At 44.9% G+C, this 26,664-nt stretch overlaps 1 protein-coding gene across 2 annotated transcripts in view; it reads left to right on the plus strand.

The window, feature by feature from the left end:
* LOC146868666 (noelin) overlaps positions 1 to 26,664 on the plus strand; it is a 207,235-nt gene that overhangs the window by 138,624 nt on the left and 41,947 nt on the right. The gene's annotated exons all lie outside the window — the stretch shown is intronic.

A 26,664-nucleotide genomic window follows, 5' to 3' on the forward strand; every position in this document is an offset into this window, starting at 1 on the left:
ACATGAAAAACAACTACCTGTCATGGAGTCACTTCCAGACAGCGGGGATGACAAAATGGGATAAATAACTCCGGCATTACTCCACTGAGTCTATGGAGACGTGAGCTTACTGATGGACCAAGAGCATAGTGATAAAGAATAAAGGGGCAGATTTACAAGCCCCTTGCGCCACTTTTGTGTCACTTTTGACATGGGAAAAGTGACACAAAAGTGGCGCAAGGGGCTTGTGACTCTGCCCCAAAATGTTTCTAATAAATTATCGCACAATCTCTTGGGTCTCAAGTGCCTCTCCAGCCATTTTGTGTCTCCTGATTCTCCTACTAAACCAATCTAATATTTATGTGGAATCCATATCTGTCATTTAGCTCTATATTCCACTGAGAAATATATACGTGTTGCGAACAACAGAAGCTATGCACTATGAGTAACACTAACTACAGTCTCAGGATCAAGTAATACTTTATGCAATGTTTGGCAGGCATCACAAAGAGTGACAGAACGGCAACCCTTCAAAGGAGAAGGTACATAAGACTGCAAATAGGCTTGCAAAATTTCATTGTGTGAAAGTATTCCTTTCTACAGATTGTAGTGGTCAGTGGAACAGAATATAATTTTTCTATAGTGTGACTAGTATGCATTAATCAAAAGTATTATGTTGACCAAATCCGTTATTGTCTATTCTCTATCCATTTCTTATCTCAGTTTTGAATATTCTGAAATTAATAATTAAGGTATGGATATTCTTAGTTGAGGGCCCTGGACCTATGGTGCTATCCTTTAAGCAATACCGCAACAGAGAAGTATAAAGAAAGGTGCATTTGCAATAGCATGAATGAAATATTGGTGATGGCAGTGGAACGCAGAGAGATCAGTAACTTGTACCATACTGGGGCTAAAGAAGGATATTTGCATCCATCGTTGCAAATGTATTTTGATATAGAAAAGGTGACCATAGGGGAATTTCTCAAGCTCAAACTTCTGCTTGGAAACGGTGAGCATTGCTCTCAATTATTATTGGAACACCTATAAGTTAGGAAAAGCATGTTCAATTTGGCTTGATAGTGTACTGGCATATGGAAAGTCATTGCAAGTGACCATTGGAGTCTGGAGCTTCTTTTAAATCAAATACCATATACAAGAATTATTCAACTATTCTATATTTTTAATAGAAAGGTGATTAGTTACCACAGTAGAAAATAACCAGCATGTCATTAGGGAACAGTCCTCCACAACTTTATATGACCTAAGGATACAGGGAAGAATATCCAAAGAAATCTGGTGTAGAAATTGGTGACGCTGACATTTTTGATTTCATGAATCAGAAGGTAAATTTAAGATTGGACAGAAAACAGAAAACTCTGCCTCTTCCACTGGCTCTGTGCCATAGAACAAGGCAAAGAGACTATGAATGAGAGCTTGGCAATAATCTATGTACTGTGAACAGGAATGCAAATCGCTGTTTGGATCGATTCAGTTTCAGTCCATACTCACGCAGAACCCTGGAGTTGTAGCAGTTTCTTCAACACAAACTAATGACTGAGTGTGTGTGTATGTGCATCATGTGTGTGTGTGTGTGTGCGTGTGTGTGCATGCACTATTTGTGACAGGAAGACTATCATTAGACCACGCACATTTCCCAGGACAAAGAGCAATGCCTGTGTACCCTAGTAATCCAGCAAATTACATACAAGGTAAAAAATGTTCCATTTTATTGGCCTAACATGACCTTCACAATTCACATTAGATTACATTGATCCTAGTCTGCAAAGATTTCATTCATGAATAGGTGTCTTTAACTTATGGAATTACTTTAAGAAGTCTGAAGTAAGTTAAATAGTAGGTCACACCTAGTCACAGAGAAATCTTTGAGAATTTAGCAACTGACCTAGATCTTATCCCTCCATATCACCTCAACTTCTTTATACGTATACATCTTCCTGCAGTTAAAATCTCTAATGTCCCAATCAAAGAACCTTCAGCACTAAATAGCCTTAAAGAACTATTTAGAATTGTTGGGCATTGTTCAAATCTCTGTCCAGTCAGTTCTATCCTTCATTCTCAGGAGGAAGTGTACAAAATGAATCACATCTAAAAAAAAATCTATCCCTATGAATATTCCTGGTAAATCCTTTGATCTATCCATTTCTGATATGTTGTCCCTTCTTCATCCCTGCCCATCTGTACTGGATTAACATGTGTTACAGTCTTGCACGTTTGCCACTATAAACATTTTTCAGATGGTCCCCTACAAACTGGCTTAGTTAATGTTATTCCCCTAGCAATCACACAGCCTTGATTCAACCTTGTATAATGCTTCACTATCACAGGGTGTAATTTCCGCTGCTGTCAAACGGGTGTGCCCTTTGCTGGAAAGGTTAACCCTGGACATTGGGGATCTTGCAAATTTCCATCATCTCAATGGCCTTTCGTTCCTTGGAGAGTTCATGTAGATGCTATGAGCTAACAGCATCATGGCAACTCCCAGTCCCATTAAATATATCAATCTCCTTTCTCTATACGTCCAGCCTTCAGTCAGATGGTGGATTATACAATGTGGGTGCCTTACTTTACTGTAACATCTCTTCACCGGCGTTGATGTTGCATGCAACAACACCTTCCTGTTGGCTCTGTAAACGTGTTCGGTTTAAATGGCTACATCCTCGAGGACTTGTCTTCTGACTCAGTTTGCCCAGATGGACAGGACCAGACAAAAACGTTGTCCTGGCATTTCAGTATACAACACAGTTTAATCCTGCCCCCTTTGATTAAAATGCACGTGTAGCTGTTGGGGGATATGTGTATAGGAACAATAACCACCAACCATCTTACACCAACACACACAACACACAACTATGGGCTTTGTGTATCAAAGGGTTTTACTCATTCTCTGTCTAAGGGGAAATATGTTGTTGCATCTAAGAATCAAGCAAAACAACTTTTGGTAACAGAAGTTATAACTTCCTATTAAGATGGTTAGCCAACACTGTAAATAATAAAAAGAACTAACTAAAAAACTTCATCTGGAAAGATCACTAAAATTCCTTAGCTATGACCGTCTATATAACCCTAATACGTTTTATGCATTGCTCATGAGCTAACATATTATATCGTGTGTGAGAGGCATCATAAATTACCATGTAATTCACTATTGCCTTTTCTTTATCTTTTATCTTATACATGTTATGTTTAATAATATTTTGGCAAATAATATCAAAATCAAATTGCTATTTCAGAATTACTAACCAAGTATGCAGAATTCATCACTGTGTAATTTAGTCTCCTCCAGATTCATTTCCATATTGTGAAAAACTGATTGGATTTTACCTTTTTTGGGGTTCATAAGCCCAACCTTGCATTTATTGTTTTTACTTCTGTATTTTTGTAAACAGACATTTATATCAGCGTTGCATATAATTACTTTAGGAGTTTGACTTCGAAACTCCATAGTCATTTCTTTGATTACCTTTCAGCACGCGTCAACCTGCGGGCATAGGTTGTGCATTTACATTAAATAAAAGCAGCAATAAGCAATCACTGTGACAGATTCAGGAAAACATTTCCCAAGTGGAGGTGTGACTGAATCATGAAAAAGCTACACATTCTGCATGCACAAGTTACTGGTATTCTACAAAGCCAGAAATGTACAAGGTGTGCATGTCAGTATTCGAACTATGTATGCACAATTGTACGCAGAGCAAGGATACATGATGCACTTATAGTTCTGCTTGCATGTGTGGCAATTGGAATTCCTGGTGAAGTGTCTGAGCACCAATGAAGGAAATGCAGTGTTAACGAGGTACATGCTCACCTAGGCCCCGAGTGCACTGCTGCTGGACTTATGTGAGAGGATAGTGTGGACATATGAAATGTTTGCAGCTGGTATCCCCACTCATACATCCTGATTTTAAGAACATTTGCCACCTGAATGGAAAATACCATGCAGACTGACAGTTACCACAAATAATGCAAACACTCCAAATCTGCATGCATGCAGTGTCCCAATTGTGGTTATAACTCCGCTTGCGTTTACCACCTGGTGGAGCAGTTGGTCAATGGAAGTTGGGAGCCGGAGCATGTCTCTGGCAGGAGGTGGGGTACGAAGTGCTCCAGGCGACCGCAGATCAGTGAGATGGCAAGTGTGCACGCTCCATACCTGCCCTTGTCACTGAGAGGGGGGCGGGATTCAGACTCCGAATCCAGCGCACTAGAGCCGGAGGACGCGCCTTCTCCCACCTCAACGCCAAAGCCTGGAAAGAGCTCCCCATCCACCTCCGAACCTCCGGCTCCCTCGCAAAATTCAGGAGCGCCTCAAGAAATGGATGTTTGAGTAGCTCTCCCTCCCGTGCAGTGCCTGGATACCCGTTTGGTGATAAACGTGCTTCACGAATACTGACTGATTGAGGCTGGGGGGTCAATGATGGACTGCACTTGTAGTCCAAGCCATATGTGATTTTACTAGTCAGATGTTCTGGCCAGTATTACCGTGTCCGATGCTCCCACATCTGAGATATCGGGGCTATCTCTTACTGGAAGGAGCAGTATCACACCCAGGGGATACACAACTTGTAATCAAGCCCTTAGTCCTGTTGGCATTCACAAACATCTTCCAAAGCATTTCCTACACTGCCTGCACCTCTAATTTCCATCCGGATGAAACAGATCATAATGGTACAAACAGTGTGAGAAAAAAACACCAATAATCCTCCATTTTGCAGGGTGCTTGTAGGAAGTGACAACAGATGGAGAAATATTTTTCTTAAAAGTATAAAAGGCAATTAATATAACTACAAAAATACCTTACTAAAGGCCTGATAAATCAAAAAACGTTGCACCCATTCTGATTCCATGGGCAAATATGCTGAAACATAAGGACCTAGGGTCTGATTTAGATTTGGCAAAATGGTTACTCCCTCACAAACGTGATGGATATCATGTCCGCCTTATTACAAGTGCATTTTATCCTAAGGCATAGAAATAAGGTGGGTGGTGACGAGGTAGCCGTGCACCAAACTCTTAATTAGGCCCCTAATGTATTGCTTCTGTGTGTGCATTAGCTGCTATACAATGTACAGGCTTCACACATGCAGGATTCGGGAACACAGCATAACCCGCAGTGCCCTGAATGCCGGGCCTTTATGTGTGTACTGTACAATGCAGCTGTTAACAAAGGCCTGGATTGCAAAGGGTCGCGAATCCGCCAACTATCAACAATTAAGCACCATTCGTCCCTGTGTGGTTCGCCAGTGGTTTTAAATTGGTCTCACTGGCCCTCAAGCTCAGTTTACTGAAGTGTGTTTCTGCGATGTACCCACAATCCTCTTTCTTATAATTAACATAACCTTTCCAAGTGGCCTACCGCTGCAAAGTCATTACCTTGGCAGAGTGGAAGGAGAAACGGCTGGAGGCGGATTCCGTCTGCTCCCCTGGTCACCTTTCCCCAGACCTCCACCTCGGAGGACGGGGAGTTCAGGCGGGGACCATTAATCACGCCCAGCTGCGGGAAGAGCAGCGCGTCACTTGAAACAGATCCCTGTACCAGAGGTCGGGCTTAAAATAGCGTCTCTCCTGAGAAGATCCTGTTTCTTCCCTCTCCCATCCCGTCCTAGCGTTTAACCCTTTGTGACGCGGTGCGGTGAAGGCTCAGGCTGACCCCAGGCTATTTATAGGCAAGGGTGAGCTGAGAGCAAAGGGACAGCGCACCCTTCATCAGGGGAAAGTGGCCTGCTTAGGAAAGTACACACTGGAAAAGGGTGAGGATGTAAAGCATTGCATATGTAAAGTGGGACTTCTGCAGTACTCTTTCATGTACTCTTACACGCCTTTGTGGATTGGCAGCAAAACATCTAAAATAGGAATAAAATGGGAATATTTAGACAAAATGTTCATATAGAGTGTGGTGCAGCGGCGAAAGCTTCTGACTCCAGAGCGTAGGGCTCACGGTTCGATCGCCAGCGGCAGCTCAGCTCAGCGTCATGTGACTCTGTGCAATAGCTCACTTAGGGGCATATTATCAAGCCAGGCGATAAAATTATCGCCGCTTTAGCGGCAGAAAACTGCTGCTAAAACGGCGATAATGGGCTTGATAATATGCTCTATGGAATTCCAATTGAAGCCCACGTTAGAAGTCCTTCACATATAACATGGGCTTCAATTGGAATTCCATAGAGCATATTATCAAGCCCATTATCACCGTTTTAGTGGCAGTTTTCTGCCGCTAAAGCGGCGATAATTTTATCACCTGGCTTGTTAATATGCCCCTTAATCTTCCCGACGGCCCCAGCACCTTGAAACCCTTGAGGGGTGATATGTTCCCACTTTACAAATTATTAATATTTTTATTATATAGAATTAACACAAACGGAAATGTGTGCTTTGCACCAATAGGGAGTTGGATGTTCCTGTGTCTCCTAGTTAGTAAATAGGCTGTGGCACAAAGTCTGCAGTTTGTGGCCAGCAATACTAGGTGATGTAGTGCAATAAGATTGAGGACCAGTGTGGTCTGTCACTCAAGCTGAATAATGTCAAAGGCCTTCTCTTAAGAGAAAATGGCACAATCTGCGATCAGTGGATTTGTAAAAGCAGAAGGATCCTGGAGGCTTTGACTGCTCTCCTCGGGTTCAGATGATGATCAAAGAATTGAACATTCTCTGGTTTACAATGCCAGATAACTAAGACAGTTTTAATCAAGCATTAGCAAAGTCAATTGGTTTGTTTTCTTGTAGAGAAGAACATTTGCGTGTTGCCCATGAAGGTGTGTTGCATGTAGAGTTTTGCCAGACCGTCATTTCATATAACCTGGTGTGTTTGCAATTGAGCGTGCATAATATTATCTAGGTTTTTGTTGTCTCATATAAAAACCAGTCTGCCAGCAAAGAGGGTGCTACTGACCTCATGTTAGGTCTGTGCAAAGCTTAGAGGTTCACAATTTTGCATTTTCGTAACATAGACCCCCGCAGCACATGCTGTGCGGGGGGGGGGGGGGGGCAGGGAAAACTCCAGGGGCCCCCTCAGCACAGTACCCTGACCTGAGAGCTCCTGATTAACGCCGGAAGGGGACCCAACCATGTACCTTGCAGGGGGGCCCCCTCAAGTTTCAATACACCACTGCCCGGTGTAACAATGAGAATGCATTTGTCTTCATGCATGTATAAGCATGTTGCTCTGCAGCCATGTGTGTACAACGGACCGGGAAACTAGGTCCTCCCTTCCCCCAGTGAGAGAAGGCTGAGGGAAAGATTTTTGGCCTCATGGCTGTGGTTCATAAGTCATTTTCCATTGAGTTCCTTTGCTGTCAAAGTCGTTGCACATCTAAATGTTCGTGTGAAATTGAAAAGCATTTTCCTTGCTTCTTTCATGCCCTTCTCAAAACTATGAAAAATACGAGAGTTGAGGAGTGCTCTGCACTTAGACTCCGCGTGAGAGTCCGGACTTTTGTGATGCCTAATATTGCATACTCCTAATTTTAAACATTTTGCACTGAAGCGGGAATTACTTTGCCTTTCCCTCAAGAGCGCGGAGGAAAACTGTGCAAGCCAGACATTCACACGCAACATGTCCTTGAAAAAGAATACCCATGCTTTCTCAAAGGAAAACCAACATACTCCATAAACTACGTGAAGGCAAAAATCTGCAACATCCCAAACACATAATAACAATTTTACATAACTCACCTCTCAATCTGCTAGAATATGTCTTCAATGTAACCAAAGCCCACGGAAGACCGATGGGCGTGTCATACATACACCGTTGTGTTTACATCCCCAAGACAGCAAATTGGAAGAGGGAATCAAACCACTGAGGGAGTAACAGAAAGCAGCCCGGTCACTGGTTCCGTGACCCACAAGTTAAGCTTCAGTGAGCCAGCATGCAGCCCTGCTTGACGCCACTGCCTGTCCAGAGTCTTGGGACAGGTGTGTAGCAGGACCATGAATGCTGGCATCATAGGAAATCCTCCATACCAAGAGTTTGTATGGCCCCATCTGGTCCCAGTCTTACAACTGTATACATCATAAATCATGACTAGCCTACAGAAAGGCAGAGAAGACATCCCAAAACGCACACGAAAGAGAAGCTTCCTTCCTCTCTGCTGCCTTCTGTTCCAATGAGAAGCTAGCAATCTTATGGAGATGTACAAAGGAAGCCCAGGTGAACAATGTCTGCATGTCTCCTTTTATTTTAAGTTTTGTGGTTCGGCTTGATGCTCTACATAGCTCCATCGTCATCAGTTGACAGATAGCTTATGTCATGGAGTGCTAATTTAAAGCTCGCCATGGCATCAGAAGATGTTTTTTAAAAGTGACGATAGCCGCCACGTCATGGAGGCATGGTAGACCTGTGACCAATCAAGTGCGGGCTATCTTTGGAAAAGACATAACTAATGCCTTATGCTGGGGGAGTTCCCACCCAGCATGCTTGGGACATTTCTGGGCTTCTCCTTTGCTTTTGCCATCCAGGTCTTTCATTCTCAACAAAGATTACTCGGACAATATAGTCAGAATTGGGTCTAGATTTTCTATTGTTAACTCCAATTGGAAGATAGTTTTCGATACAATGTTTAGGACACACTGGTTGTGTCAGACAACATTCTGTTAATGACGGACCCACGAGCGAGTATATTTCCATGTACAAATACATTTTCGTACCAAGCCTTTTTTAGCTGTAAAGAGATAGGGTCAGTGTTTGGGCACTGAAGGAATGAGTTCTGATCCTTTCAGAACTCAAGAGGGAACATTTCAAGATTGAAACCAGGATGTAATAATTTTAATGCAATTGCTCTTCCCTTATAAGTGAGCATATTGAGAGATTCCCAAACAATATAAAGAAAGGAGCGGTCACCATTGGCTGCCGCCCCTGCAAAGGATCCCTCTAAAAAGTCTTTAATCTCTGTAGCACCAGCCAATGCTGGCCTCATCCCAGTGCCTTCCCTCTCTGCTGGAGGGCTGGTGTTTCAGCCTGCCTGACGTAAAATCATGGTAATGAGCTTCCTGAACATGACATGCGTGAGCCATTGCCATGCCCCCGACATGCCATGCCAGTATGCCTATAGTGTTAAGTCGATGATATGGAAGTTAGTAAGGAGCATACTTTGGCACTGGCATCTTTGGTACAGCGCTGCGTCATTTCTCTTCAATGGACGCTCTCTCACAAGGATCCCACCAACGGATCATGGAGCAGAAAGATTGCAGGGTCTGCCTGAGCAAAAAAGTGGTGAACACTGTGTTTAGTAAGGAACAAACGCTCCCTATGAGCTTCAACATCTTGATATCTATTCCTTAGGGGCTCCAGTTAATTTCTTCACTTCATTAATTTCTTCTCGTTACCAGACTGATATCTGAGAACAACAGGATCCGAAGTGCTCCCTTCTCCCAAGCTCATCTCAAATTCTTTGCCACCACCCAGTTTCAGCGTAGTGGCTGACCCTTCTGCCTTTTCCTGCCAGTTACTTCCTTTCTCTACCTGATGGGAAGGCCTCCTGTGAGTCTTGATTATGCAACCGCATGGTGCTCCAGCCACCACTACATATATGTCATAGCGGCGTCCCCATGGGATCTCCTTGGGAATCCTATCACCGCCAGCCCAGACACCCTGGTTTGACTCCCGGGGAGTGCCACGGTTTTGGCTGGTCAGCTTCAAAGCACATTCCAGGTTGTTTTCTTTTTTTACCTATTGCATCTAATTGCCTTATTTGATGGACTTGATTTGCAGTTATCTGCAATTGTCTTCCTGCTCGTCATACCTTTCTCTGGATCTATTACAAAGTCTGCTTGTTCTGTTAGCTTGAACTTTGGTCTTCAATCTTTTGACGGATCTCCATGACAGCATACTTCGAAGGGGAAATTGCCCTCCAGCAACATACACCTGACACGTCATCTCTTTGACATCTCCCTCAAAGGCAGGGCAATTCCTCTCTTTGCCTCTATTCATATTCTTCTGGTCTAGGGGCAACCCTTAGTAGGTGGTATGGCCAGAAACAAAAGTCGTGAAAGCAAGTTTTGTAGTTTTATTCTTCCCGTAGTATTTAATGATATGTCTTCACATTGGTCATTTTTCTATTTCTTGCTGTTTTAACAGGCGTGCTGTTGTCTTACCATCCCTCACTCAGAGTTAACTCTCACTCTCTGTGGCACTGGTTAGCATCTGCCCTCTGTGTCCATCATTTTTTGTCCGGCTTCTTCTTTTCACGTGTCTCCGGCATGGCAGCAGTTCACCACGCGTGCTATGACCCATATCCAGAGACGTTTTAAGGCATGGGCAAAGTGGGCTCTGGACCAGGGCCCCCTGCTTTCAGGAGACTGCAGAGTCTTGTCCTGATGACCTTGAATAATTCTAAAACCAATTGTTTTTTAATGAAATTTTCCTTTAATTTATTTTGAATGTGGCTGATGTGTGAGTCTATTGCATACATTTTATAGACAAATTTTATGTTTATGTTTTAAAAAATCCATTAAAAAGTTTTTTTAGATCAAAACAGGACCTAAAATATGAGAAATGGGAGAGCTTCACAGACATTATTTGCAGTAATCTTTTTGAGCTGCTGCTGTGTTACAATATTGAAAACTCAAGTCACTATGACCAAATATTACCCTGTGCATGTGCACTGTCAGGTGACCTGTCCATAGAGGGCATGAAAGAGCTGAAATTCGATCATAACTTCACAGCTGTTCTGAACGGGGCCCCCAAAATACGTTTGCCTAGGGCCCACAATACCCTAAAATGTCCCTGCCCATATCACACCCTTCCCAGGAAAGAAAGAATGGTTTGTGGTCGCCATTCAAGCCCCCAATTATTACTCACTAAAACACTCCATTTCAGCACAACTAGAAGTTGTCCGTTGCCAGGGCCGGACTGGCCGTAGCGTGTACCAGGCAATCCCCCGGTGCGTCGCATGGGTGGGGGCCTGTTTTGGGCCCCTGGGGGCCGTTTTTGTTATAGGCCCTGTCCGTTGCCCGTCTCTATGCCCGGTTCTGCGGTGCCAAAATTCAGATTTAGTCGCATAGACACTTTTTTCAATTTTATGTAAGCAAAAATCGTAAGGGCCATCCACCACTTAAAATGTGTATCAACAGTATTGTCCAGCCAGTCAACTTAGGGGCATATTTTCAATAACTGGCGCATCCCTGCATATCCGCAGGAATGCGCCAGTTATTGTGCGCCACAGCTCCGCCACTATGGATGCGCCGCATTTACAATGCGGCGCACCATGGGGCAAAAACGGCACAGATGCGTGACGCAACTGTGCCGTAAAAGTGGCACATTGCTGGAGTTGCGTCGCAAGTGCGACGCAGCTCCAGCAATGCTCTGGGGGGCCCTATCTTCTTAATGCTGCGTCAATCCTTACGCCTCCTTCAGGTAGGCGCAGGGTTTTGACGCAGCATGGGCCTAAAAGTGACTGAGTGAAATCTTGTAGATTTCACTCAGCCACTTTTAGGAGGAGTTCCTGCACCGGAACGCCCCCACCCCTGCGCAGGAACGCCTACATGTGGCGCAGGGCTTTACAACGTGACGCATCTCCCAGATGCATCACGTTGTAAGTACCCCACACCATGGCGCAGGATTTGCGCCGCCGCTGCATCACAAAAGTGACGCAATGGCGGCGTAAATGAGGCGCAAGGGGCTTGTAAATCTGCCCCTTAGGCTCTACCAGTCCAACGAGGTTCTCCATCTCAGGTCCCACAACCATAAAGCTTTCCATGGATTTCTGACTTAAAAAGGCCTTTACTCAGTGACCACCCTCCTCTTCCGCTCAAACACAGTGTACTGCAAAGGGGTTTTGTGCTTTGCTGGGGTTTATTGACATGTCCATCCGCCGACAACTTAGCTTGCTGGTGTTGTTTTTCCAAACAGCTCTTGCTAAACATCAGAAAGATACAACAAATTAAATCATGCAGATCAATTGTATGTTCGATTTTATTAATATTGATCTTATATAATGATATATATTTCTATGAAAATGAACACATTCTAAGAAGCCTCTGCTTTCATATGGACCCATTTATTGTTTTTTGGTTAAGGGGCTTAATTTCCGTAGAGCGTGTTTGATTTCGGCATTCCTATGCATCAGTATAATCAATTATTCAGGTTACGTGTGCACGTGTGCTAGGTTGTTTAGAAAACCTCATGTATTTGTTTTCTGCCTCTGTTTCACATTGTCCAGCCTTTTTTTGTCTCATCGATTGACCATGTACCACTGAAACCCAGAGGATTCCCTCACTGCACTGACCCTGCATCACATAACTCTACAGGCGGGAAGGAGGCATGAACCTACAGAGCAGAGGCCTTCAAACTGGGGGCCGAGCCCCACTTTGGGGGCCTAAATTGATCTCTGCGGGCGGAGGATGCCCAGCTCTAGCCAAGAGGTTCATTTATAATGCCCCTGCGGAAAGGAGTCAAAGAGTCTGCTGAAAATAGTGCTGTTTTTTTATTATAAGAAAACAGGGTGGCAGTGGCCATGTTGTGATGGGCCATCAGCACCCTATATTGTCACTCGTCCTGGGCCAGAGTACATGTCAAAATGTGGGCGGCTTGAGCGCTGCGAATAACCCCCAAAGCCCTCCCCGCGCTCCTTTCTGATAAACTATCAAATTGTGGGTACGACTACTCTTTCGGGGAGACGAGGCTGCCAATAGTACGCTGGCAATACCGCATTGATTTTAAAAGGGATAACTGAACACAAATGCAATGTGTGAATTGGTAAATGTGTTTAGGGCTGCCAGTTTTATTAAATAATTGTAAGAATATGCTTGTAAAATCTTTACACGAGGGGGTAGCATTAAAAAGTTTGAAGGCTATTCCAATAGAGGAATAAATCAAGTTTGGGAAGGACAAGATACAAGAAATGAAAAAGCCTGTGAAGTAAAATATTAAATTCCTCATGAATGGTGAACAATATGAATGCGAAATTATAAAGTTTGGTTCCTCAGACAAATATAGTCGGCAAGGGATAGATAGGCCACCATTCAACAACATTGCTGCATCACAGAAAGGGAGAAGTTGATTTTTGAGTCTTGCTGAATTAACCTCTAGCATGATGAATGGACCTTTTGCTGACAAGAAGAGTGCCATAAGGCAAGGACTGTAACTTTATGTCATCAGTACCTAGCTCTTCATCTGTTAGGTCACACCCTCGTGGCAGTGCTGCGGGGCGGTGCGGTGGGGCGGGGCGGGGCGGGGGAGGGTCAGGGTGGGGGTAGTAAAATCCGGCTTACGGCCGAACGGCGTTAAGTAAGGAAATAAATATATAAAACTAATTACATTGCGCGCGCTGCATCGCCGATTTGGCATTGCAGCGCGCAATGTAATTCGCTTTATTTCTTTATTTATTTACTTAACTCCGTTCGGCCGTAAGCCGGAGTTTACTACCCCCCACCCTGCCCCGCCTCAACACCCCACACCACTCCCACGAGAAGCCGCAACTGAGAACAAAGTGCATATTTTAGCAGGAAGGCTGCTTAAGATAACTTACTAAATAAAATGATTGCAAAAAGCAACTGACTTTGAAAGAGAAGGGAATGCTGTAAGCAGAAGTGCGTAGAACGCGGCTGTAATAATAGAACATGTTGTGGACAATATGTGACTTTTAAAGATTATAAATAAAAATGAGAACGGGCAGAAGCATGAATAGTGATAGTCGCGAAGCCTTTGTAATTGAAAAACTCTGAAAGAACTGCTAGAAGCTCGCTTATAGGAAAGTCTGCAGAGTCAGATGTGCACGTCATCAAACGTAGCTATGGAAATGTTTATGTCACAACCAGGGAATCTTCCCATTACTGACCACCTTCTGCAAGGCAATAGACTCTTCTTAGGCCCTCGTTACGAGTGGTCCAGAGCAGTATCCATCTATGGGATACTGCTCTGGAGCACTCGTGATGAAGGCCTGAATCGAGTGCAAGGCAACGCAATAGGCTCTACTTAGGGCCTCATTAAGCGTGGTCCAGAGCAGTATCCATCTATGGGACACTGCTCTGGAGCACTCATGATGGGGGCCTGAACCGAGTGCAAGGCAACGCAATAGGCTCTACTTAGGGCCTCATTATCGTGGTCTAGAGCAGTATCCATCTATGGGATACTGGTCTGGACCACTCGTGATGGGGGCCTGAACCGAGTGCAGGGCAACGCAATAGCCTCTACTTAGGGCCTCATTAAGCGTGGTCTAGAGCAGTATCCATCTATGGGATCCTGCTCTGGAGCACGCGTGATGGGGGCCTGAACCGAGTGCAAGGCAACGCAATAGGCTCTACTTAGGGCCTCATTAAGCGTGGTTCAGAGCAGTATCCATCTATGGGACACTGGTCTGGACCACTCGTGATGGGGGCCTGAACCGAGTGCAAGGCAACGCAATAGGCTCTACTTAGGGCCTCATTATCGTGGTCTAGAGCAGTATCCATCTATGGGACACTGGTCTGGACCACTCGTGATGAGGGCCTGAACCGAGTGCAAGGCAACGCAATAGGCTCTACTTAGGGCCTCATTAAGCGTGGTCTAGAGCAGTATCCATCTACGGGATACTGCTCTGGAGCACTCGTGATGGGGGACTGAACAGAGTGCAAAGCAACGCAATGGGCTCTACTTAGGGCCTCATTACGAGTGGACCACAGAGGTATCCCATTGAGAGACACCTCAATGGACCTATTCTACGTCTCCCTGTGTTTCTGGGGGTGGAATTATGGGGTCCACAAACTTTATCTCCAATAATTCCAGACCAGAAGTGTGTAAACCCAAACCTTGTGCTGAGGTGTGGGAGTTGCATGCAGTTGCTTCACCTAGCCTCCACCCGCACACCTATTTCAGCTTGGTGCAAGCAGCAAACGCTCCACCCAGCTGCAACATTAGCACCTATGCCCTTATGCTGCCCCTCTCAACCACCTGGCTCCATGTATCGTCAACATTTTCCTACGGATATTTACCACCTCCTAGAGGAGATGGCAAATAAGTGCAGATTTGGGCATGTTAAACATACTTTCCCTGGAAGGCATTAAGACCTGGTATTCCTACATTGGTGTGTTATTCCCCTCTAAGGGGATTGATTTATACTCCCTGTGCCAGATCTACGAGGATGTAATGCAGCCCGGTGCCGCAAGTCATTTGGCTGTGCGGCGCTGCATTACTTCCGAAGCAAAGGGATCCATCATATTTACAACAATATGACGTATCCCTGTGCTCTCTCCTGCACTGGTGCACAATTGGATGCCATGCGGCAACGCAGGCACCCTTGCACAATGATACACCTTCCTGCACAAAAACAATCACAAGAGGTGTCTTCCTCTTTCTATGTGTGCTGCAGAATGCAGCAGGCATTGAAAGAGGAAAAAATGAGAAATACATGTATTTCTCCTTATTGTGCCTCTTTAGGCCTCCATTGGGGAGGCGTCGGATTCTGATGTATTCCCAGGTTTACGAAATGTTATAAATCTGGGAATTCTGAAGAATCCATGGGTGTTGTGTGTGAACACCCACAGCAAAACCCATGGAATGCCCCTTTCACGCAAAGGGCAGCATGAAAAGGGGCCGTATTTACAAGGACACTAAAAGCCATGCAGGGTGGCTTTATGTGTCCTTGTAAATATGGAGCACCACACTGCAACACATGTGCATCATAAAACGTGACACACAGGCGGCACAAGGGGTTTGTAAATATGCCCCCCTGGGTTTAGGTGAAGAAATGCAAGCCAGAATCAGTCATTCCAGCCATCCGGTATACCAGCACCTAAATCGGGGGAGTGTATAATGACTCCCCTAGACTGCAGCTCTGAGTTCTCATGGTCTAGATTCTCAAAAGGTATTTACACACCTAAGTGGAACGTAGCTGCACATGTACAAGGGTTCACCAAGGAAAATCACATTACTGACTCAGAGAATCAAAAATTGTGAAATTTTGCCCGTGGAAATCTGATTTTCTAACACAGAAAACTACATTCAGTTTCCTTGTACGGAAATCGCTAGCTTGTGGGTATTATTCATAAATCGTTTGCAAGTAGTTTTGAACCTAAAAACGTCTGTAAAAGTACTCCTGGTAGGTGCTGGATTAAATCTTTTTTAGGGTAGTAATGACAGGCTACATACCATTTTTTGAAGGTGAGTAGGGGGATGTGCTTCTCCAAGAGATATAAATAACAAAACTAGCTCGACTGTATTTTCATGAACAACACAGTGATCAATATGTGCTTGCAAAAAAAGACAAGTTGTGCATTCAATCTTTTACCAAACAAAGCGATAACGCAATTTAATGACCCGCAAAAAAGCTTTTCCCTGCAGTGAGCCTCTCTACTCTGACGATGCCCTTATAACGTTGAAACAGGGCGAAGTAAGAGCTGCCAGTTGTGGGTGAATGAACCAGACATGCTGCTGGCACGTCTCAGTTTAATTAAGATGAACACAGGAAGCTAGAACTGGTCAACAGAGTACATTGGAAAGCGAAAGGAGTTTTGATCTTACTTATTTGATGCATGCTCTCCGCCTTGTAGTTTACCCGTTAATTGCTTGTCAATTTCACAGCCCTTTCATTCAGGGGAAAAGGCATGGGGGAGTTTTGGTTGCGCAGGCATTAAAAGCATTTCACGGTGGTGATGCATCGCTGCAGGGGTTAAGTGCCTCACACTAGCAGAGATGTGATAATCCCCATGAATGCTCCTCCTCGGCCTTGAATTCCAAAACGGATGCGGTCCAATGAGCACATGGAAATTCTGCATTCCATTAAACAGTACCTGCTTACGTCTTCAGACTTAAAGGGACCGTCCCCTGGAAAGGAAAATACTGTTCTCTTTGGCCATTCCTGCATCTTTCACAGTCACCAACAATTGGCATTCTAGAGCGTTCCTTTGTTTGAAGATGTCAGCTGGGGTTATGAGATGTATTGTGACATCATTCACCGATGGCTGATTTAATTCATAGCTGCACGGCTGTCATTTTCCTTTGTGCTGCACAATGATGGGTGGCTAAGGGCTCGCATTAAATTGTACTCTGAAAATAAGAGAGACGATGCACAACTTCCACGAAGTCTGGCTTCGCAAGTTCGGTTTGTCAGCAAAACAAATGCCCCTAAATTAGTGATACATACATTAATTCCGTAGGATTATATGACAACGTGTACACACGCTGGCGGAAACAAAATAAAGAAAATACCAATTGTCTTCAACAGTTCAGGTTCTATTCACAACAGTCACACTGTACAGCCATTCCTTATTAAATTGGGATCAGAGCGCAATCCGAGAGACTTTGAGAAGCCACGTGCATTTTTCAGCACTATGGCGGCAGAAATTGGAGATTCTGGAAAAAAAGTCCTGGAGTAACTGGGATGTTAGTGTGAAGGGAATCAATGTCCTGGGGTCCAGCCATAGAAATCAAGCCTCACGTTAGCTAAAGTGCCTTCATTCCACAGGCTTCACATTGCATTAAGGCGTTTAGGGTTTCTATCCCAACACTTATTGATTGAAATGTATATGGCTGCCAGGACGAGTTCAAGTCTCCGCCCACAGGAAGCCAGCTTTCGATTTCCTGCATCTCAATTAATAAAGGTTGAAAACCAGAGCACACATGTGATCCATAAACATAGTTCCATTGGAAGCGGTGCCCCCCCCCCCGCATCTGGGCTATATTTGTGGCTTGTATTTTCAATTAGTCATATCCTATTGGGTGTGCATAACTTTCTCCTTAATGTAGCATCACTAAGGTGGGCTCACAACGGCCGACTTTCACCTCAGTGCAGTGTTACCAATGTCAGATCTCTTCTTGGTGTTTTCTCCTTTGGTGCTTGTTGTTGGAAATCTTTTGTGTGGAACCCCCCTAGATTTTTGCTTTCTCTGCCCGAACCCATTTTTGTTGGGCATAGGACACTGCACTTTACTCCTGCTAACCAGAAGTAAAGTGCTTCAGCTCTCCCTGTTAAACATGGTAAGATTGGCATGCACATGATTGTCACCTTTAATTCACATTAAAATTCCTAGTATTTGGTACTGAAGGTACCCAGGGCCTGTTAAGTAAATGCTGCAAGTGGGTTGCAGTACCCACTGTGCTACTCCCTAAAGTAGCACTATATGTCTACGGGCCTGCCCTGTAGCCTGTGTGTGCAGTTTTAAACTGCCTTTTCAACTTGGCAAAATAAACCTGTTGCCAGACCTTAGCCTTCCTTTTTAATACCTAGGTCACCCCTAAATTTGATCCTAAATGCACGTAGGTCAGGGTGCATGGCATTTAAAAAGTAGGAGATGTAGAGATAACGTTTCACGTGTTCTGGCAGTGAAAACCCTCCTAAGTCATTTTTCCCTGTAGAAAGGCTGGTTCTTCTTTAGAAAAGCACTGGGTTACATTATAACTTCTACAATGCATAACCTCAGTTTCAGAATAGCTAGAACCGTGATTCAAGGACTCAAACTAATAGTACTTGAAAATTCAACCTAATGGTAACAGCAGGTTTCAAATTCCTATTTTGAAAATGGCATTTTAGAAAGATAGAAATTTTCTCCCTTACACAAATGTGCCTGTCTGCCAGTCTCCAGGGTCGCCTAACTGTTAATATCTCTCCTGTGATGAGATGTGTATGGCTCCCAGACAGAGGAAAAAGGACCTCAGAGTGGGGAGGTGTGGATCCTGAGGACAGAATAGATTGGAGGATCTGTGTCCTTACCCTGATTCCAGTAGCGGCCCGTGGTGGGAGTGCTGCCGGGCGCTGACATGAGGCGGGGGAGGGGCAGAGTGGGGGGTAGTAAACTACGGATTATGGCCGATTAGAGGTAAGTAAACATATAAATAAATAAAACAAATTTCATTGAGCGCGCTGCATCGCCTTATGTTGTTCACTTTTTCTAGTATTGTTTTACACCCGAGAAAACAGGCAGTGTTTGTAGTGATTGCTTTTTTTTTCCACTTTATCCTTATGCTAAAATTTAATGAGGCAAAGTCAGCTTTGACACCAAGGTCCGATTAAAAATGTGAGGTTCGTCATTAGAGGAACATTGAACCTCTAAATGTGTATTCAACGAGACAGTGTTCCATGTGTGAGTGGTAGACCTGAATTGTCAGGTGGGAATTCTGAACTTGAAACTGTTAGCAACGGCAAACGTCTATGCCATATGGCTGCTGTCATCTTGGGCCCTACCCTGAATGTGTACAGCCGATGTGCCACAGTTTCAAGATGACTGCACTATTGAAAGAAAATTAGGGGTAGGCAGAGCTCATGGAATTCTGTGGAGTTACCACAAATCTCCGTGGAATTCCCTGGAGTTCCGCATGGAGATGGAATTACTCAAACTATGCTGGCAGGGTAACTGGGTGACCCAACCTGACCACGGAGAAGGTTCTGCTAAGGACCAGACGTTGTGTTTGCGCTGCTTTCTTTTTTTATCGAGCCAGCCAGACTCGATGAGGGGTGTGGGGCTGCTACGAGGTAATGCCACCTGAGGCTCACCACGGCCAGTAGGCATAGCTCAACAAGTGGTGACTAGGGCACTGGCTCTGCCTGGGGACAATGTATGTGTCTGTCTGTACTGTGTCCCTCGGGGCAGTCTCACCCACCCATCACCCAACTTCCCAGGCCAGAAACAGAAAGCCGGAAGACACGGATTGGCGTGATTTGGCAACATAGACCAAACTCTGAGAGGGATCTTTACCCTGAAGAAGGCCAGTGACCTAAAGGCCATTAATAGTTGGCCCAAACATGTTGATAGATTTGGAGGGGTTTATGGAATATTAGCTCCTCCTTGGTACCCCTCATTTAACTTTTTGAATCCTGCCAAGGTGGTCCAACAATAAGGGAATGTAGGCGGAACCTCCTGAGGCAGGATTTAACACACTTTTTGTGCACAAGTGATCCCTCAAGAAGGGATACTTTTCCTTCTTCTTCTTCTTTTCTTTACCTCACAAATCCAAAAAAACAGTGCTCCATCCAGTGTGTTGGTCTGTACCTGGGGGATAGAAGCGGCCCTGTGATGGAGCATGCCACTAACTAGTGGGTGAAGGCAGTATTTAAAAAGCTAAGGATTTTCCTTTCTATCCTTTTCTTTTCTCTCTGTGTGTTGCTGTTTTTATCTTCTTTCTTGGGCCAGAGATATAAAGTATAGTCTCTCTGGTAGGCTTCTTGTTAGTCCTTCTATTTTTGTGGGCTACAGTAGTTTTGTTAGGGGAGTCAGAGAAAGCTCACTCACTAGTCTCTCCTTTTGTGATAGCATAAACAGAAAGCGCCTTATCTCACCTCCGCAGTCCGCACACAGACGCCTCCGAGTCCACCAGGAAGGGAGCCATGGCCCAATGAAGTGCAGCAGAGCCTTCACACCAGCTGTGGAGGGCAAGTGCCCCTTCCTGTGGACTCTGTGCTCTTTTTCAGGCTCCCTGCCTGCAAGAGGAGATTCAGCATGGACAGCTCTAGTCTCTGCAAACCGCTCTGGGAGACGGAGCCTGTCTTCCCCTGCTTCGCCTGGTTCAGTGCGCTCCCCGGTGGTTTCAACTTCCCCGGCTTCGGCAGGCTGCAGTGGTTTGCTACTGCTCTGTGGGCAGTGCTTGCCGCACCCAGAAACAGAAGTATTGGTATTTGTTTCCGGGTGTGGGTGGAGGAATTCCACCTTGTTCGCACCCTGGCTTGCATATCCTCAAAAAAGAGGCATTACTGCATCAAGACGTTGAGCACCTTTTTCCTGCCTTCCCGGAGTCTGTGCCAGGGAGAAGTGTCTCCAACTCTGAGCTCCTGCAGTAAGTGTCACATGTGAGGGAGGAAAGTGCTTGCCTGGCTTCTCTATCTAGCAGAGTGCAGAGTACCCAAAACTCTGCAAAGTCTGACAGCGGAGTGGAGCATGCCACCCACCCCTAAAGAAAATACATTTAATAATAATTAAGCCTGGGTGGAGTTTTGATTACACCGGCATAATTCATGTAATTTTGTACATTTTCTGCTACGCGTGTTGCATGAAATGTCCCAAATTATATGATAATGCCACTTTAAGAAATTATGCACTTTTTGTGGCAAAGTTTTACCGTGAGTGCACAAGAACAACATTGATGGTTGGAAGGCCAGCAGCTGTTGGTCACAGCACAGGTCCATTTTGTGCTGTTTGTTACAGCGAAATGCATCCTTGCGTCATAAAATTATGTATTGAATTTTCGCATAATTGAACATAATTTCATGTAATTTTAAAGAAGTTTTGTGTTATTAACAAATGCAAATTATGCACATTTCGCTCACCCGTACTAATTCTATCTTTGAATTAGTGCATGAGGTGCAGACTGGACAGCTTGGAAATAGTGAGCAGTGGTTGCCCCTCTCTGTTTCCAAGGTGTGCAGCTTGTGTACTAATTTAAAGAATTTCTGACTGAAATACAGCAGCGGCCGGCACAGGTAAATGCGGTAGGGCAGTGGGGCGGGCTGACTGCGGCAGGGGGAGAAGCCGACAGGCAACGGAATAGGTATTATTTATTTATTTAATTAGACCAATTCCATCATCTGTCAACTTCCCCCCTCCCATCCTTCCCCGCTCCACCCCGCCTCACCGCGTTTACCTGTGCCGGCAGCCGCTGCTGCTGAAATATATGCTCTGTAGACAGTACACTAGCATGAAAACAGGTTCAAAGCTGTGTCTTGTGTGAGCCTATACTTCATGATAGAGCCCAGTTCACTGTATTTGGGACAGAGGACATATCATATTCTGAAGTGAAGCATTACCATAATTGCAATAGGTTCTTGAGTGCCCTGACCTTTCAGCCAGCAGAGTCATTGCGAACTCAGCTCGAACTTGTAGGTTAGACCATGGATTCACGGTGTCCTCCATATTGGGAATGCCTTTATTATTGTAAGGGATGAGAGGCCCTGTGACTGTTTGGGTAACTGTAGCCCAAGATGGCAGGGCAGGAAATTTAGATTTTTAATTTCTCCTTGTTGAAGATGCACAGAGACTGCAAGCATCATAGTACAAATTCTAGGTGCAGTGTGTTTGACTGGGGTGAACAAAGATCTGACTTTGTCCCTTCAGACTGCACTTTATGGAGGATACGTGCATCCTTCAATCAATCGATCAATCAATCATGGAATTTTTATAGCTCACTACTCACCCGTGAGGGTCTCAAGGTGCTGGGGGAGGGGGTTCGGGCAGCTCTGAGGTCATCCGAAGAGCCAGGTCTTGAGGACATTTCTGATGGCTTGCAGTGTCCGACTTCATCTGATGCTGAGAAGGAGTTTGTTCCAGGACTGGGCCGCGAAGTAGGAGAAGGCTCTGCCTCCTGTTCACGCTCTGCGGATGCGGGGGATTTGGGCCAAGGCTAGGTCGGCAGAGCAGAGGTTTCTCTTGGCAGCATTGAAGGAGATTCTTTCGTTGAGGTATTGGGTTCGGGTGTTGTGGAGGGCTTTGTAGGTAGAGTGAGCAGCTTGAAGGTCACTCTTTTCCCAACAGTGGAGGTCTCAGAGGTGCTGGGTGATGTGGCTGTGTCATGGAATACTCAGAATTAGGCCTGGGCGAAAATTTCGTTCCGTTCGCGGAAATTGCGATAATTTGACATTTTCGCGTTCCGCGGAGAGCGCGAAAATGTAAAAAATTCCGGTTTCCGCAGCTTGGCGATAATTTGTTGCTTGCTCGCGCTGTAAAATATTACATTCTCGCGCGTGCGCGCGATCGCCTTACCTGAATCCCTGCGTTCGCCGACAAGTTTTCTTGATCCGGTCGCGTTCTCCATGAGATGTTGTATTGTTTTTAGCCATTTGCGCTATCTCGCGACAGTTCGCGCCCGCAGTGACGTCATGCGTCGCGCGTTCACGTCTTTCTTCTCGCGATCATGCACCGCGAGACAACTCAAAACAAGATGGCCGCGCCCGCAAGCAACCACATGGGTAAGTTGGCGACCCGCAACCATGCAGAAAATCTCGCGAACATGCCGGAAAAAAACTTCCGCATCTTCGCAATATTTCCGCTTCTTTGCGATAATTTTAAACATTTTCGCGATAATTTGCGAAAGTTAATTTCGCAAATTCCGCCCACCCCTACTCAGAATGAGTCTGGCTGCAGCGTTCCGGATGTTCTGGAATTTTTGTGAAGGAGAGATTTGTTGATTCCAATTTAGAGAGCATTCCCGTAGTCCAGCCTGCTGGTGATGAGTGCGTGGTTAATGGTCTTCCTGGATTCGGGGAGGGGGGGATCCATTTGAAGGTCTTGCGGAGTATGCAGAGGGTGTTGAAGCATGTGGAGGATACAGCGTTGATCTATTGGTTCATAGTTAGAGAGGAGTCGAGAATGATTCCGAGGTCGCAGGCGTGGTCCATGGGGGTGGGAGGGTTTCCAAGGGTGGAGGGCCACCACGTCGTCCCATGTGGTGGGGGTGGATCCGCAGATGAGGACTTCCGTTTTTTCCAAGTTGAGCTTCAGGCAGCTGTTGCTCATCCAGGATGCAACGTCCGTCATTCCTTCCTGGAAACTGTGCCTGGTGATATCGGGTTCCTTGGTGAGGGAGAGGATGAGCTGGGTGTTGTCGGCGTAGGATACTATGCTGAGTACATGTTTTCTGACTATTGTAGCAAGGGGGGCCATGTAGATATTGAAGAGTGTGAGGCTGGTGGAGGATCCATGGGGCACTTTGCATCTGATCTCTGTGAGTTCTGAGAGGAAGGGTGGGAGTCTTATTTTTTGTGTTCTGCCAGAGAGGAAGTGGCGGAACCAGTTTAAGGCAGTTCCCTGTATGCCGGGGTCATGGAGTCTGGTGGCTAGTGTGCAGTGGGAGACGGTGTCAAAAGCTGCTGAGAGGTCTAGTAGGATGAGGCCTGCAGCGTGGCCTTGATCGAGGAGTGGGCAGATGTTGTCCGTGGCGGCTAGGAGGGTGGTCTCAGTGCTGTGGTTGCTGCGGAATCCAGATTGTGATGAGTCGAAGATGTTGTTGGATTCTATGAAGTGATTTAGCTGGGTGTTGACGATTTTCTCACTGACTTTGGCAGTGAAGGGGAGGAGAGAGATGGGCCTGTAGTTCTTGAGGTCCATTGGGTCTGCGGAGGGCTTCGTGAGGAGGAATTTGACTTTGGCGCAATTCCATCGGGGAATGTGCCTGTTTCGAGGGTGCAGTTGATTTTCCGTCGTAGTTCTGGAGCGATAGCAGAGGCAGCTCTGTGGAAGATGTGTGGCAGGCAGGGGTCAGTGGGTGCTCCAGAGTGGATGCTTCTCATAGTCTTTGCGGTGTCTTCTGTGGTGATAGGGGTTCAGGTGAGGAGAGTCGGCTGGGTGGCTTTGCTGGTGGATGGTGTTAGGTCGGTGTCTTAGTCTTGGTCGTCGAAGTTGTCGTAGAGTGTCCTGATCTTGTGGTGAAAGAAGGCTCTGAGTTTGCATTTTCTGAATTTTTTCCCATATTATTGGGAGGCTAAAAAGCAGCGGTTGTTGGACTGTCTTGATGGAAGGCGTACTTTCTGGTCCAATTGCATCCTTGCAGTATTGAGTTAAGCAAACATTTCTCATGAACATGTTTGCGTGTAATATCGTTGACAGGAGTGCCGCAGGACCATCTTGGGTGGTCTCTGGACATGCTTGATCCATTCATGGCCGCTATTTGCCCTTCAACAGATTACTCATCGAGAGCTCAGATAGGGACATGTGCAGACCACTGATCCCTATTCATAGATGGTTGCTGCACCCCACGGTATGCGTAACTCTATGTACAGAATTGCCACTACATATCACAAGTTCACTTTCAAGGAAGGCGCTGCAATACTGTCAGTGAGAATTTCTAAGTCATCAAGGGCCTGATGTACAAAGAAAGGGTTTGATAAAAGTGGTTGCGAATTCAGCACAGACTTACTGAATCCATTCTGTTTTTGTGAAGCAACCTTTCTCCTAATAGGACAGTAAACAAAAACCTGATTCGTAGTGTGGCGCAATTCAACTTAACTCATGAATTTTAATGAAGTGGGTTGCAAATTGTGACCCCCATATGAATAGCAGCCATTACATGGAAGGTGGTTTGCTGAGGACCTCAGACCACCATATCTGTGATTGCTTTTAAATTAGTCAATTTTTGAAAAAAAAATACAACCCGTTTTATTTAAAAGAAAATGGGATGCATTGAAAAAAATTTAAAAATTTAAGTAACATTGTTTTAAGCTTAGGCAGTGATCCTCAGGATAACTGCCTACTCATAAAACAATGTTTTTGCCAAAATTCAAATAAGGGAAAGGTCACATTAGTGAATAAATTTGCACCTCCTTTGAGGAGGTCATTAAATATTAATGTTTTCAGACCGGATTTTGGTTGCAAAATATTAACACATATGCCGAATTGGCATTTGTTAGGGACATCCTCAACGCGCCCCTTCCAAATACAAAATCAGTATTTGTTTGCAAAAGCAAATTGTGATTCGGTACCGAATGGCAATATATGTCTTACACGTACATAAAAGTCTTTTTGTGATCACAAATAGCCCGATTCTGCAAATCATGCCTTTTGCGAAGACTTCATACATCTAGCATTCAGTTGATTTATAAAGAAAATGTCAGGCATTTATCTGGAGAGTATTATTGATGGGAAAATGTGCACTTTGTATGATTCATTCACTTTTCAAGTACTCTAATTGAAGGTTGGCAGAGATTCTTGAAAAATGAATGTATGTGTTAAATATTCTCCGATAACATATTTCCATGTTTTCTTTCTAGCCTGTTAAATGATTCACCCCATGAGCTGCATCTGTTGCCAGTTTGAGTGAGCCTGAAAATTAGACTCAGAAGTGCATTAAAAATAATTATTAAAGGGCATTAAAGACAAATACCTATGGAACTATAATGTGCTAGGATTGTATGAATAATTAGAGAGACACATGCCAAGTGTCTTGCTTCATATGCCAATTCATTAAATTTATTTCAGAAATAAAATGCTATAACTAGGAATGTGATGCTCCAAATGTAGAATTTCAATTTGTTATTGATTACAACTGTTCCTGAGATAATTACAGCTGTGATCTTTCCTGCTGTTTTTGAAGGTGGATTTATTCCAGAAGTTGGCTGTGGGATGCACAGATGACGTAGTGGACACACAAAACATACCTTCACTTTAAGAACTACACAAATGACTGAATGAACAAATGTATGAACGAATTAAGAAATACATGAATGACAATATTTATAGAGTGCACATCTATGGACAGAATCACTCCATGATGTGATTGTCAGGTAAACTGACCCTAAGCAGTACTAGAAACAGATCACGTTCTTGAGCTCTGTTCTTTGCATCACACTCTGACGAGTTAGTGTGGACAACAATGATATAAGAGCACATTCATCTAAATGGATGAGAGTCTCAGGATTCACAGCACTTATGACTAGCATTTCCGGTTTTGAAATTCACCATCAAAAGTAAACCTGTGTGCATCACTTCAGCCCTGTGCTCGTGCCCTGGACAGCAAACACCACCTATACTGCTCCCAGTGAGTGATTCATCCTTAGAGATGAAGCTTGTGTTACACGTACCACTGGGCGTAGTTCACAAAGTAGCGCTACGCCTAGCTACGCAAAGTGCACTTCGCACTACGCGAGCTACGCGTAGCACTTCACGAACTGCGTAGTACCCTGTTCGCACTATGCAAGATGCAGTTTTCAATGATTGCACAGTGCGGACAAGCATCCGGCACTATGCAATCATTGAAAACGGCATCTTGCACAGTGCGAGCTGTAGTTTTCTGCCGCTCGAGTAGATTTTTACTCGAGCTGCAGCTTTCTCAACGTGG

The sequence above is a fragment of the Triturus cristatus genome, chromosome 1_2, assembly GCF_964204655.1.
Source record: "Triturus cristatus chromosome 1_2, aTriCri1.1, whole genome shotgun sequence".
NCBI classification, from domain to species: domain Eukaryota; kingdom Metazoa; phylum Chordata; class Amphibia; order Caudata; family Salamandridae; genus Triturus; species Triturus cristatus.